Below are 15,035 nucleotides of genomic sequence, written 5' to 3' on the forward strand. Positions count from 1 at the left end.
GGGTGTCATTCTACGGAGCAATTTCCAAAGTTCAACTTCCGGTACTGTTTCTTCCTGCTCTTCTGGCTGGCTACCGCCATCTTTTTTTTTTTTTCCTTAAGATTCTGAGACTGTCTTTTTTCTCGAGCAAGTTGGCTTCCCGAGAGGTGGCGCTCACACTTTTCATTGAGTCTGAACGAGCGCCTGACCTAAAAGTAGACGGTCGCCCTCGTTTTACATTTACTCATTCTTTCCAGCCTGTCAAGCAGATTTTTTATCGAGTACCTTCTGTGTGGCAGGCATTGTTTCAGGGTCCGGGGTATAGCAGTAAACTTTGTTGGAGCTGGTTTTGGGGTTGGGAATGGGGACAAACAATAAATAAATGAGCAAATTAATATGAAATATATCATAGTATGCAAATGTTGTTAAGAAAAAGCAGGGCAAGGGCGGAAGGAAGGTTGAAGCAGTAAACTACTTTAAAGGTTAAAGGAGGTGGCAGTAGAATAGACCTGCATGAAGTGAGGGAGCAACTCTGGTGATTACCCAAGGGCCAGTATTATAGTGGGCGCTGAGCGCTAGAAACTGCGGTTGGAGAGCAGCAAGATTATGTTTTGGTGGGAAGCGATTGGAAGATTTTGAGTAGGGCATCATATCATCTGATACACATTTTTTTAAAAAAATCATTCTGACTGCTGTAGGAGGAATGGATGGGGTAAGATACAAAGCAGAATCAGGAGGCTTTTCAGCAAATGTGCGGGAGCAATGGGACATCTATAGGCAAAAGAAGAAGAAGAAGAAGAAAACCTCTACCTAAACCTCCCACTTTAAATGAAAATTCACTCCAAATGGATCATAGTTTTGTAAGTGTAAAACTATGTGGACAAAAAAAGAAAGAAAATGTTGCCTGCCATTTCAGTAAACAAAGACTGTTGCCTGACATTAAGCCATCAGCCACTGTAGCCTCCCCAATGGTGCACACTGAAGGGAAATCAGGAGAAAAACAGGGTACTGGCCCTAGATAGGTAAGATGCGTATCAAAGGAATAATTTCAATGAGAGTATTTTTTTTATCCAATGCAGCTTTTTTGTGTGATTAGCAGTAATTTTTTTAAATGTATTGATGTATAGTTGACTTACAATGTTGTGTTAATTTCTGCTGTACAGCAAAGTGATTCAGTTATACATATAAATATTCTTTTTCATATTCTTTTCCATTATGGTTTATCACAGGATATTGAATATAGTTCCCTGTGCTATACAATAGGACCTTGTTGTTTATCCATCCTATATATAATAGTTTGCATCTGCTAATTCCAAACTCCCAATCCTTCCCTCCCCCACACTTCTCCCCCTTGGCAACCACAAGTCTGTTCTCTAAATTGATTAGCAGTAATCTTTTGATATTCCACTAACATGTTTGTTTGTTTGTTTCAGCAAAAACTATATATCCTGGCTTCTCCCTTACATCTTTGGAACAGTTCCTCAGAGCTATCTGAGAGACTGTCTCCCAAGCTATAGTCATCAGTAGGGTCATCAAATAAAACTTACCTCACTACTTTTAGGCTGTGTGGGTTTTTTTAGTCAAACTGTAAAAAGTTTAGGAAAAAAACATGGTAAAAAATCTTCAGGACCAAGGGCTAGGCAGAGTTTTCAGACTTGCCACCATAAGCACAATTCATACAAGGAAAACGTTGATAAACTGGATCTTATCAAAATGAAAACCTCTGGCTCTTCAGAAGACCCTGAGAAAAGGATGAAAAAACAAGCTACAGGGTGGGAGAAAATATTTGCAAACCACATACACAACACAGCCCTTGTATCTAGACTATATAGAGAATTCTCACAACTCAACTGTTAAAAAAAAATCCAATTAGAGAATGAGCAAAAGGCAAGATATTTTACTGAAGAGGATATGCAGATGGCAAATAAGCACATGAAAAGATATTCAGCATCATTAGCCATTAGGGAAATGCAAATTAAAACCACAATGAGATATCACTACACACCTTTGATGATGGCTAAAATAAAAAATAGTGACAACACCAAATGCTCTCAAGGAGGTGGAGAAACTGGATCCACTCATACATTGCTGGCAGGAATGTAAAATGGTACAGCCACTCTGGAAAAGTTTGGCAGCTTCTTATAAAACTAAACATGTGCTTACCACATGACCCAGCAATTGCACTCTTGGGTGTTTATCCCAGAGAAAATGACTTACGTTCTGTTCACACAAAAACTTGTACACAAATGTTTATAGTGTAAGTAGATAGGATAGGGGGTCCTCAGAGAAAGAGAACTGACCTTGGTTTTTTTGTTTGTTTGTTTGTTTTACTTTAAGAGAAGCCATTTTTGGCCTAAGCCACTTTGTGATCCAAGCCTGGCCACAATGCTTGCCCTCAAAGAGGTCTCAATAATTAATGATTTAAGGGAACTAAAAAATGCAGGAACAAAGGGAAAGCAATCAAGAAACAATAGCTCAGTAATAAAAGAGTCCTAATTCCTCCCCTTAATTCCTCCTAGTTCTTCCTATATCCAAGGGACATACATAACAATCTAATACATATCTTTGAATTCTGCAGGAACTAAGGCCCCCACCCAGCTGGAGGACGGTAACTACAGGCTGAGATCCCAGACTGGTCAGAACGTAAGTAATAATAATATTGACCTTTACTGAACCTAATGACTTCAATCAACTAAACCTTGGACTCTGTTAACCTTTGTCCCAATTCTATGCTAAATTCTCCTCTGCTCAAGCCCCTTCATGAATACGCATGTACCCTTAGCTTAAAACTTCCACAGTTTTGCTGTTGGGGAGATACTGCTTTGGGAAAGATCCCTGGTGTTCTCCTTACTTGCTGTAAGTAATAGTCTTCCTTCTCCCACTCTTTGGCTTGGTTGTGTCTTTTGGCTTGACACCCACCAAGAGGCAAACCCAGTTTTCGGATAACAATAGCAGCATTTGTAATAGACCAAAACTGGAAACAACCCATATGTCCATGATTCACTTTGCTGTACATGTAAAATTAACACAACATTGTAAAACAACTATACCCCAATAAAAATTAAGAAAAAAAAAGAAACTACTGATACATGCAACAACTTGGGCAGGTCTCAAGAGAATTATGCTGACTAAAAAAAGCCAATCACAAAAACATTACTTACTATATTATTGCATTTATATAACATTCTCTTTTTTTTTTTAACATTCTTGAGATAACAAAATTATAGAGATAGAGAATAGATTAGTGGTTGCCAGGAGTTAGTGATTGGGGAGAGGGCATGGGTATGTCCTAAAAAGGTAGCACAAGAGAGTCTTGTGGTAATGGAATCATTCTGTATCTTGATTTTGGTGGCAGTTACATGAATCTGTTACTGAAAGCTCAGCCTCTCTCTGTACAATAGTGCTGAATCAAATCTCAGAGACAAGAGTTTTGGGTGAAGCAGAAAAAGATAGTGGTATTGCTTTGCCAGGCAAAGGGAGACACGCTGGGCTTCTGCCTCGAAAAACTATGTGTTCCAACCCCAGAGGATTTGATGAAGGTTTTATAACTGTGGTTCAAGGGTGGGGTCTCTGACAAGATCAAGGTGTGTGTAGGGCCTGTACTCCTTTAATCTCATCTCAGGTAGCTGGTCTCCTAATCTTGATGAACTTCTCTGATCCCTTTAATCTTGCCTTGGGTGGTTTCTTGGCTGCTCCTCCCTCAATTAACAACTGTTCAAATCCGCCCTTTGGAACTCAGGGAAGGTCATGGAGGCTGGAGTCTTGCCTACAAAAAATGGGGGACAAAAGGGCCTCCATGATGAGAGCCCCACAGGGCCCCACTCGGTTTCAAATCTACACATGTGACAAAGTTGCACAGAACTATACACATGCCAAAAAAATGAGTGCATGTAAAACTGATGAGATTTGAATAAATTCTGTGACATATACCTATGTCAATTTCCTGGCTTTGATATTATATTACAGTTATACAAGATGTTACCATTAGAGGCAATGGCTGAAGGATACATGGGATTTCCTCATACCTATTTTTTTGCAACTTCCCATGAATCTATAATTATTTCAAAATTTTAGCAATTTCTAAAAAGAATCAGAAAAACTGGTTGAGACTATAGTAGCAGTGTTACCAAGTCCAAGCTCACTCTGCTCACCGGCATGACAGGCCAATAAATTAGGAGATGAGCTGTTGAGGCAAGGAATAGAGACTTTATTTGGAAAGCCAGGCATCTGAGAAGATGGTGGACTAGTGTCCTAGAGTACCATCTTCTCAGGGTGTGTATGCTAGTTTCTTTTATAGAACAGAGAGGCAGAGGAGTTGAGGAAATAAAGTAAAAAGGCCATAAGTCTTGCAAAACATCTCCTGGTTTTGGCCAGCCATGGTGAGGGGATGTGTTAATTTCTTCTTTTTTGCACCCATTCACAGGTGGACAGGGTCAGGGTGTTTCCCTGAGAGCTGAACAAAGGCACTTTAGTTTAACATTCAGGCAGAGGAGCAGGGTTCCCCAAGGCAGGCCATTATATATGCCTATAGCTATAGACAGAACAAAAGCAATGGAAAGCAAGGGTCAAAGTAAAAGAAACAGATCCAACATGGAGTCAGATTTGTTCTTCCATGTTACAATTCCCCACTGTCAATGTCCATTCTGCAATCTTGCAGGATAAGGGGCAATGACCGCTCTAACTGCTTCCTGCTGTGTAGGGGGGGCGGGATGAGGGGTGATCATGGAATGGAAATGATCAACCTTGGGCAGGGAATAATTCTCAGAATTTTTAGTAAGTAGTACAACTCTCAGTTATTTGAACCTGATTCTGTGTTTTTCAGTAGAACAGGATTAAAAAAGTAGATTGACCCACCCTTCTCCAGCTATAAGGAAATTACAGTCTCAAGTTAAGGAATTTAGCACTTTTCTATGTGTAGGAAGATGCAAGAGTCTGGGCTCACTGAAATCATTCCTTTGATCTGCACCTCAGCTGTCAGGGGCCAGTATCCTGTGCTTTCACATCCTGAGTTTCCTGAAGGCTCACCATAGGGAGTGGCTGCAGTCTGTTGGCTGCTAGATGGCAGGTATTTTTTCCTTCCTGAGTTCCCTCAGAGCTCACCAGCTCACCATCGGTGGTGGCTGCAGTTGCTGATGACTGTGACATCCTTTGTTTACGGATATGGATATGAAATATGGATATGAAATATTCCATTTCTCAGATCCTCCTCTTGGTCAGGAATTTGACCAATATTTGGGAGACAATTCATGACCAAATTTTGTCCCATGGTGCTGAGGCTCATCCCAGATCAGGCAAAAATTCCTGTTGATATGCCACTCCACGTGCTGTTTCTGGATTAGACCCTGTTGATAATTAAAAATTCTCTGGACTCACTGTCTTACTAGTCTATTATGATCCAGGAAATGTTTTTACTTATTGCTTCTTCCCATACTTAGAATCACACTATTACAATTATTCTATAAAAGTCATAAATGTGATCTATTTCCTCAAGATGTTTAGCCATCATCAATTTTGTTGGAGGCCTGGTTATACACTGGGTACTGTAAGAGACAACAATCTTATAAAATAGACAGGATATAAGTAATGCAGCTAGTAACATTGACAAAGTCATAGTGCAGCAGGGAGACACAAAGCATAAACAATTTGGAAACAAAGAACAAATTAAAACATGTAATCCAGTTACAATAAACCATGAAGTCCACAGGAGAGCCAGCTGGAGAAGCCAAATTCTGGCAAGATCAGGTAGAGAGAAAAAAGTAAATGTTTCATCTTTGTTTATAAGCGTATACTTTATCAACTTGTAGGTCATAGCATAAGAGAAAAAGGTTTTCTGGAAAACAAAGATTAAGACTAGTATATTTCCCAAAGTCATAAAGTTACAAATCATATTCATCAGTTCACTCAGTCCCATGTAATTAATTCCTGTTGATCTGGATAAAGTAATCAGGTTTTCCATTAGTTTTGTCATATGTTACCCAGTCCAGTGGTATTACCTAAATGCTATCAGAAACTTATATTTGTTAAAAAAAAAAAAGTTCCTTTTTATAAGTCTTCTTGAAAATCTTCATTTTGTAAAAGCATCGAGACAAAACTTAAAATAGCATGGTTAAAGATTTGAGTACAATGCAATCAGCAGGAAACTAGGATATTTCTGTAACATAAAACCAACCAGCTCTGGGACTTCCCGGGTGGTCCAGTGGGTAAGATGCCACACTCCCAATGCAGTGGCCCTGGGTTTGATCCCTGATCGGGGAAGTAGATCCCACATGCATGCCACAACTAAGAGTCCACATGCTGCAACTAAGAAGTCTAAATGCCGCAACTAAGAAGCCCACATGCCACAACTATGAGCCCACATGCTGCAACTAAAAAAAGATCCCGCATACTGCAACAGAGATCCCGCGTGCTGCAACAAAGACCTAGTGCAGTCTAAATAAATATATAAAATATTTTTTTAAATGAAAACATAAAACCAACCATCTCTGAGGCATACTTTGGGTTTTTGGGGGGGATTTTATCTAGCTATTCAATAAACTTCCATCACTTAAATTAGCATAACTCTAGAACTTAAAGTTACCAAATATCTGGAAAGATCATTTTAAAAAATTTATTTATTTTGGCTGCGTTAGGTCTCTGTTGCTGCATGCAGGCTTTCTCTGGTTGTGGCTAGCAGGGGCTACTCTTGTGATGCACAGGCTTCTCATTGCGGTGGCTGCTCTTGTTGCGTAGCACAGGCTCTAGGCGCGCAGTCTTCAGTAGTTGCGGCACACGGGCTCAGTAGTTGTGGCTCGCAGGCTGTAGAGCACAGGCTCAGTAGTTGTGGCGCACGGGCTTAGTTTCTCCGCGGCATGTAGGATCTTCCCAGACCAGGGCTCGAACCTGTGTCTCCTGAATTGGCAGGCAGATTCTTTTTTTTTTTTTTTTTTTTTTTTGTGGTACGCGGGCCTCTCACTGTTGTGACCTTTCCCGTTGCGGAGCACAGGCTCCGGATGCGCAGGGTCAGCGGCCATGGCTCATGGGCCCAGCCGCTCCACGGCATGTGGGATCTTCCCGGACCGGGGCACGAGCCTGTGTCCCCTGCATCGGCAGGCGGACTCTCAACCACTGAGCCACCAGGGAAGCCAAGCAGGCAGATTCTTAACCATTGCACCACCAGGGAAGCCCTGGAAAGATAATTTTAAGTAGACATTTCTAAAATATAATTATTTTTAAAGAGTTTACCCAAAAGTTCTTATCTCATTTACATTTACTTTAAAGTTTAATTATATCAAGTTATTTTCCTTGCAACAGATGTAATAAGGTCTTATTTGATTCCTAGATACAATAAAGTATTATACTTAATATTAATGACTCTAAAGACATGTTTATATTAATTAGTTCAACAAACAAACTTTAATACCAGGTATCAACTTAATATTGAATATTTCCCAGTACCCATGAACCTGAAAGTCATTTTGGCTGGTTTCTTTATATTTAATTTGTAAGCGCTTACTTTTAAATTGAATAAAACTCTTTATAAACTCAGTTTTGATAATATTTTTCAGAGGTAGAGATATCTCATATGTATAATGTATACACAGTCATGTAATATAAACAGGCCCCCTTTCTGTTCCAGCAAAGAAAGGACACGGTGAGGAACATACAGTTGTGGGTTGCCCCAGGGTAAATTTCTCAGCTTCCTGAAGTACCTCACAAGTAGCTGCTACAGCTCCAAGGCAAGGGGGCCATCCCTTAACAATCTGTTCCAGTTATTTTGAGAAGTAGGCAATGGGTCGAGGGATATTCCCCAGAGTTTGAATTAATACCCCAAGGCTTCTGCCTTGTCTCTCCTGTACATACAGTTTGAAAGGTTTCTTAAAGTCCAGTAGTTCCAAAGCCAGGACTGAGACTCACTTCCTTTTTATTGTTTCAAAGGCTGTTTGACACTCTTCAGTTCAAGTAAGGGGCTCAAGAACATGTCCCTTCAGTGCCTCCTAGAGGGGTTTTACTATGAGCCCATAGTTTGGATCCAAATCTGACAGAGCCCTGCCAGTCCCAGAAAACCTCTCAGTTGCCTGCTTTCTGTCAGGCAAAAGATCCCACTGTCCTTGGGAGAGGACAAAGCCCATATACATGACTTGCTGTTTGCATATCTGGGCTTTTTTCTGGGAGACATTATATCCAAAACTGGCCAAATAGTTCAGGGTTCTGATGGTATTTTGTAGACATTTGTCATATGTAGGGCTCACTATGAGCAAGTTGTCCACATATTAGAGCAAGAGTCCTTCATCCAGTATTGTTTCTAAGATCTCCAGCCAACGTCTCCCCAAACAAGGTAGGCGAATTCTTAAGTCCTTGAGGCAGGATGGTCCAACAATACTGTTGGACTACCTGTGTTTCTGGGTCCTGCCATTTAAAAGTAAACAGCTGCTGTGATTCTAATGCAATAGGAATGCAGAAAAAGAGCATCTTTTTTTTTTTTTTTTTTTTTGCGGTACACGGGCCTCTCAATGTTGTGGCCTCTCCCGTTGCGGAGCACAGGCTCCGGACGCGCAGGCTCAGCGGCCATGGCTCACGGGCCCAGCCGCTCCGCGGCATGTGAGATCTTCCTGGACCGGGGTACGAACCCGTGTCCCCTGCATCAGCAGGCGGACTCTCAACCACTGCGCCACCAGGAAAGCCCCTGAAAAAGAGCATCTTTTAAGTCAAGGACTGAAAACCAGCCATAGTCTCCCGGAATAGTTATGAGCAGAGTGTATGGATTAGGCACCACAGGGTGTAAGTTTTGGAGTATTTCAGTAATAGCCCTCAAATCCTGGACAAAGTGATACTCTGCTGAGTTTGGCCTTTTGACTGGGAGGATAGAGGTGTTATATGGAGACCTGCAAGGTTTTTTTTTTCTTGTGGTACGCGGGCCTCTCACTGTTGTGGCCTCTCCTGCCACGGAGCACAGGCTCCGGATGCGCAGGCCCAGCGGCCATGGCCCACGGGCCCAGCCGCTCCGCAGCACGTGGGATCCTCCCGGACCGGGGCACGAACCCGCGTTCCCTGCATCGGCAGGCGGACTCTCGACCACTGCGCCACCAGGGAAGCCCTGCCCAATGATTTTAAGATCACAAATCTAGTGAACAGGATCTTGAAACTCACCTATTCCAACTCCCATCTTGTGTTTCCCTTGACTGCATCCTTGCCATTTGCTGCCAAAACTGGGCTTGAACAACTCCAGTGCTGGGGACTCCACTATTTCCCAAGATCCCCCTGACTATTTTAGACAACTCTCACTCATTAAAAAAAAAAAAAAAATTTTAAATTTTAGCTTTATTAAGCGTTTAAAATAAAGATCTTGGGCTTCCCTGGTGGCGCAGTGATTAAGAATCCACCTGCCAACGCAGGGGGCACAGGTTCGAGCCCTGGTCTGGGAAGATGCCACGTGCCGCAGAGGAACTAAGCCCTTGTGCCACAACTACCGAGCCTGCGCTCTAGAGCCTGTGCACCACAACTACTGAAGCCTGAGCGCCTAGAGCCCGTGCTCTAGGCACGTGGGCTCTAGAAGCCACCGCTATTATCCCTTTGATAATAGCTTCATAAGAGAAGCCACCGCAATGAGAAGCCCGCACACTGCAACAAAGGGTAGCCCCCTCTCGCTGCAACTATAGAAAGCCCGTGTGCAGCAACAAAGACCCAACACAGCCAAAAATAATAAATTTAAAATTTTTTTAAAATAAATAAATAAAGATCTTATCTTGAGAAAAAAAGTACCTCCTTGTAGCCTTGATTATAAGCTGCCCTCTAGTCCTCCCCCTACATGACCTGCTATTTCAAGACGGCTCCATAATCTCCTTGGAGGCCCTCTTAAATAGGGTAATCATGTCCAGTTACTTCAAGCATTCTTCTCATGTCCACACTTCAAGTCCCATTTCCAAGCAGACCACTTGCCCCAGAGTATACCTGGCATTTGTAGTTTTCAAGGGATAATATCATCTTGCATAAACCTTAAGAAGAAAATGCAAAATCCTTCTGAGAATGGAGACACTGCTTCAGACATGCTAGGTGTGATTTTTGAAACAGTGACTTGTAGTAAGAAGAGATCTCCATAGGAGAGGGAGGTGGGCTTGGCTCATTGCTAATAAATTCTATATCGATTAATAATCTTAGCTTACATGTATTGAACGTTTATGTGCCGGGCGTTATTCCAGGTGCTTTATGTTTACTGTGTCATCGAATCCGCATAATAACCCTATGAGATGGGTCCTCTTATTCTCAACCTCATTTTATTTTTATTTATTTATTTATTATTATTATTTTTTGCGGTACGTGGGCCTCTCACTGCTGTGGCCTCTCCCGTTGCGGAGCACAGGCTCTGGACGCGCAGGCTCAGCGGCCATGGCTCAGGGGCCCAGCCGCTCCGCGGCATGTGGGATCTTCCCGGACTGGGGCACGAACCCGTGTCCCCTGCATCGGCAGGCGGACTCTTAACCACTGCGCCACCCGGGAAGCCCTCATTTTATTTTTTATTTATTTTTAAAAAATATTTTATTTTATGTGGACCATTTTTAAAGTCTTTATTGAATTTGTGACAATATTGCTTCTGTTTTATGTTTTGGTTTTTTGGCCATGAGGCATGTGGGATCTTAGCTCCCTGACCGGGGATTGAACCTGCACCCTCTGCATTTGAAGGCAAAGTCTTAACCACTGGACCGCCAGAGAAGTTCTCTCAACCTCATTTTACATATGAGGAAACTGAGGTACAAAGAGTAACTTGCCCAAGTTGTCACAGTTAGTAAGTGGCAGAAGCACAGTTCAAACCCCAGCAACTAATTCCAGACCTCTTGTACTCCTCGGTCACTGTTGTTTACTACTTCATGCCTGATTAAGATTTTGAATTTTAATATTTTTTACAAAGCGGTAAAGAAAACATCCCTCTGAGTCTTGATTTCTGCTAATTTGATAGTGAACAACAGAATGTTATTCCCTTACACGCAACATATACTTTACATCAGCCCAGGATATGTCCTCTTCTTTTAGACCTATGATCTTATGTCAAACATATGATATTATTTGGCTTTTGACCTAAGAATTTGAAAAAAGGGAGGTCGAATGAGTCACTGAGCTAAGAGTCCAGAGCTCTAGATACTAATTCCAACACAGCCATAATTTTTTTTTACAGCCATAATTTTAAATGTAACTATGCCGTGATTCCTCAATTGTAAAATGAGAGAATTGGACTCCACTCACTCTAAGGGACCTCCAAATGCTGAAATCTTGTGTCCAAAGGAATGACTTTCCCACCGGGAGTTTCCAACACTGTGGCAGAAGGAAAGAACAAGTATATTCTAGAAAGAGGCAGACTCTCTGGCGCCTCTTGAGTCACACATATCAAACTGAAATGAACAAATGAGCATCTGTTCCCTGTTTCTGACGTGTAAAGCTGTCAATTGGCAATAGTTACTATGCTTAGTAACTGGCTCTGTTGCCCCTACTAAAAATAAGCCACTGGTGTTAGGGCTGAGTCATTTTCATACATGAATATGTGGAGGAAAAAAGTGACAAAGGTCATAAAGGAACTGTGGGTTATTTCCCTTCCAACCAGACACCACACCTTGTTCCCAAACAGTCCCTCTTTTTCTGTTTTATTTCAGATAAGCTGTATACCTTAAATAGAGAACATATTCAACAGTATGTTATTGTGTTTTCATTTGTTCATATCCTGTTCAATGCTTGTACACTGGCCTCTTCCTTAGAGCTGGGTTTTGTACTTTTCTGAGGAATAGAGGTTGATGTTAACAATATTTGCAACGGAACTTTACAGTTTACAAAGTGATTACATATAAATAGTTTCTTTGGTCAGCCACCCCCTGGTGATGTGGCAACCTGAGGATAGGTTCCCAGCATCCTCTCCAGGTAGTAAAGTCTTATGGGGACAAGACCCATCCTGGGAAAAATTGTAAGGTAAGTTTGCCTTGTTTTAAGGTGGTCTTTCTCTTTAGTTTTGGGGGATTATTTCTCACCTTCTGGGCTCTCCATTCCCCACCCTCCGTTCCTGTGGCCCTTGCCCTCATTCTGCTTTCTGCTCAAAGTTTCTCACTTTTTCAGCCTTTGTCTCCTAGCTGTAAAATGGGAGGAAAGTTGGAGGAGGAAAACACTAAAGTTCTTTCTTAATCTAACTGCTTTTTCCAAATATGCCTTGCTAAGGAGCAATAACAAACTCTAAAATTATCTCAGGATTCTTTCCCTTACTCAATAAAATTCCCCATTCCCTCAGGGTTGCTGGTTTCAACTAGCTATTTGGTGGAAAACAGTTGACTAAACAAAATATAAAGGGTGAATATTGGATCATGTATTTCATAAAACAATTCTTCCTGGGAGTATTATCCACAAACAGGACTTAAGTACATTCATAAATTAATGACTTAGAAAGGTTTGTCCAGCTACCGTCTTTCTTTGTGATCCAGTCAGAAGCACCTGAAACCAAAAATGTCCAAAATGAACTTATTTTATTTTAAAAAGCTACTTTTCTGACAGCTACTCACCTGAGTCTGCCTGCTCTCCCTTTGAGAGTGTACTATCACTTAATAAATCCTTGCCGTGCTTTCTCGAGGAAAAACAAAACAAAACAAAACAAAACTACTTTCCTTCTTGAATTAACTCTCTCTCTCTCTCTCTCTTTTTTTGCCTGCACCAGGCGGCTTGTGGGATGTTAGTTCCTGACCAGGGATTGAACCTGGGCCCTTGGCAGTGAAAGCTCTGTGTCCTGACCACTGGATGGCCAGGGAATTCCCCTGAATTAACTCTCTTGATTGGTGATACCACCATTTACCCATTTGCCCAGACCAGAAACCTGTGGGTCCCTTTCTATGATCCTCTAAATCTACCAAGTTCTGTCCACTGGATTTCTAAAATATTTTTCACACCCATACCATTGCCATTGCCTTATCATAAAGGATGGAGAGGCAGGGAGGGAGATTAGGCAGATACAGATGGAATGCGAACAGCAAGATGTAAGTAAGACCAATTTAAGTGCATGCACCAAGACATTAGTCTGGCAAACCAGACAAAGTTCTTGACCCCTACCCATAGCACTCTACCTCCACCACCACTTTTTAACATATCGGTAGCCTAGCCTGCAGGGCTCCCAAAATGTAGAGAAAATACCTCTGCTCACTATTAAGATTTAACTTGGAGTTGAAGTTGAGATGGAGGAAGAATATATGGGAAAAGGCCTCACATTTCAGACTGAAAGATTGGTAAGAGGGGGGCAAGGAGAACAGGAATAGAGAATAAAACTATTAGACAGGCATCCACAGTTTTGGAAGTCCAGGCTTTGTCCCAGAGAGTAGGAGAAATGTTGAATAAACGAAAATAACATTGAGGGCTCTACCCTCCTCTTATCTGGGGCTCAGGATGATGCTGCCTTGAAGACCACCCCATGTCAACCTAGGGAACAAGTACCTCAAGTTGGCTGTGTTGTGGACTTGGGTGGTGGGAAGCTCAGAGGTTTAGCTTTCTTTCTTTTTTTTTTAGTTTTATTATTTATTTATTTATTTATTTAATTTATTTTTGGCTGCGTCGGATCTTAGTTGCAGTACCCAGGATCTTCGTTGAGGCATGCAGGATCTTTCATTGCAGTATGTGGGCTCTTCGTTGTAGTGCACGGGCTTCCCTCTAGTTGTGGTGCGTGGGCTCCAGGGCGCGTGGGTTCTGTAGTTGTGGTGTGTAGGTTCCAGAGCGTGTGGGGTCTGTAGTTTGCAGGAGGGTGGCTCTAGTTGAGGCATGTGAGCTCAGTAGTTGTGGCATGCGGGCTCAGTTGCCCCGCGGCATGTGGGATCCTAGCTCCCTGATCAGGGATCGAACCTGCGTAGCCTGCATTGCAAGGCAGACTCTTTATCACTGAACCACCAGGGAAGTCCCAGAGGTTTAGTTTCCTTAATCTGGCCTGGGAACTTGGGGTGGGGATGGGCGGTAGGCAGCAGGTAGCTCTGAGGTGAGGGCTGCAGGGAAGGCTACCATCATAGCCAGACCTCAGGGACGTCTCAGGTAACGTCAGAGTCAAAGAAGGCCAAGTTAGATGGGGAGTGATGCCAAAAGAATGGACCCTGAGTTCCAGTAGTTCAAAACTTCAATCCTTTTTTTTTTTTTTTTTTTGGCTTCGCCTCATGGCATGTGGGATCTTAGTTCCTCGACCAGGGAGAGAATCTGCGCCCCCTGCAGTGGAAACATGGATTCTTAACCACTGGACCACCAGGGAAGTCCCTCAAAACTTCAACTTTGAAGGCCAGCTGGATATCTAGAGACTAGGCAAGCAAGGAACATTGCTTAGAGACCAGAGAAAAGAGCAAAGGTCACTTCTGGATCCAAAGACCCCATTCACCTTTATCTACCTTGATCAAGTGGCTGAAGAAATGCTTCTTCCCTATAATCTAAATACTCTAAAGGGGAGGACCAGGAAGGGGAGAGGTTAGCTGAAAAGTCTCATCATTCTTATCCAAGAGAGACTGCACATGACCTAAAGTTACTGTTTCAATAATCCCTTTAGACCAAGCTTTCCTTTGAACTTGGTCGATTCTGTGAGTGAGGTTTCAGAAAGTAGGCCAGACTAGGTTTAGACAAAACAAATAAATCATTTTTCTCTGCTTATCTGAATCTGTGAGTTAACTCCCAAGCCAATCCTCTGCTGAGATTACCTTCCCCTTGGCAAAATCTTCCAGGAGAACTTCACCTAAATAACCTCCAAACAGAGTTAACTATTCTTTCTTCTTTATCACTGCACTTTATACATATTTAGATTGTTGCACTTGCACAAGACTTATGCTTCCAGACCTGCCTCCTTCACTAGACTGCTTGTCTTGGGGGAAAATATTGTGCCTGACTCATCTCGACCTTGGCCTACCACCTTCAGCTTGGGCCTCACACAGGACCAGCATCTAATAGGCAACAAGTGCTGGCTGAATTGCACTGAGTTCTTAAAGATGGTGGATTTCAGGTGCAATGTTTTGGGTAATTAAGACCTTCCCCTCAAATCATACACACAAATTGATTGGAATTCAGAAAAATCAGACAGTTTCTTTTCATCTCCATTC

The sequence above is a fragment of the Mesoplodon mirus genome (assembly GCF_964341445.2).
Source record: "Mesoplodon mirus genome assembly, chromosome: 18".
Taxonomy (NCBI): domain Eukaryota; kingdom Metazoa; phylum Chordata; class Mammalia; order Artiodactyla; family Ziphiidae; genus Mesoplodon; species Mesoplodon mirus.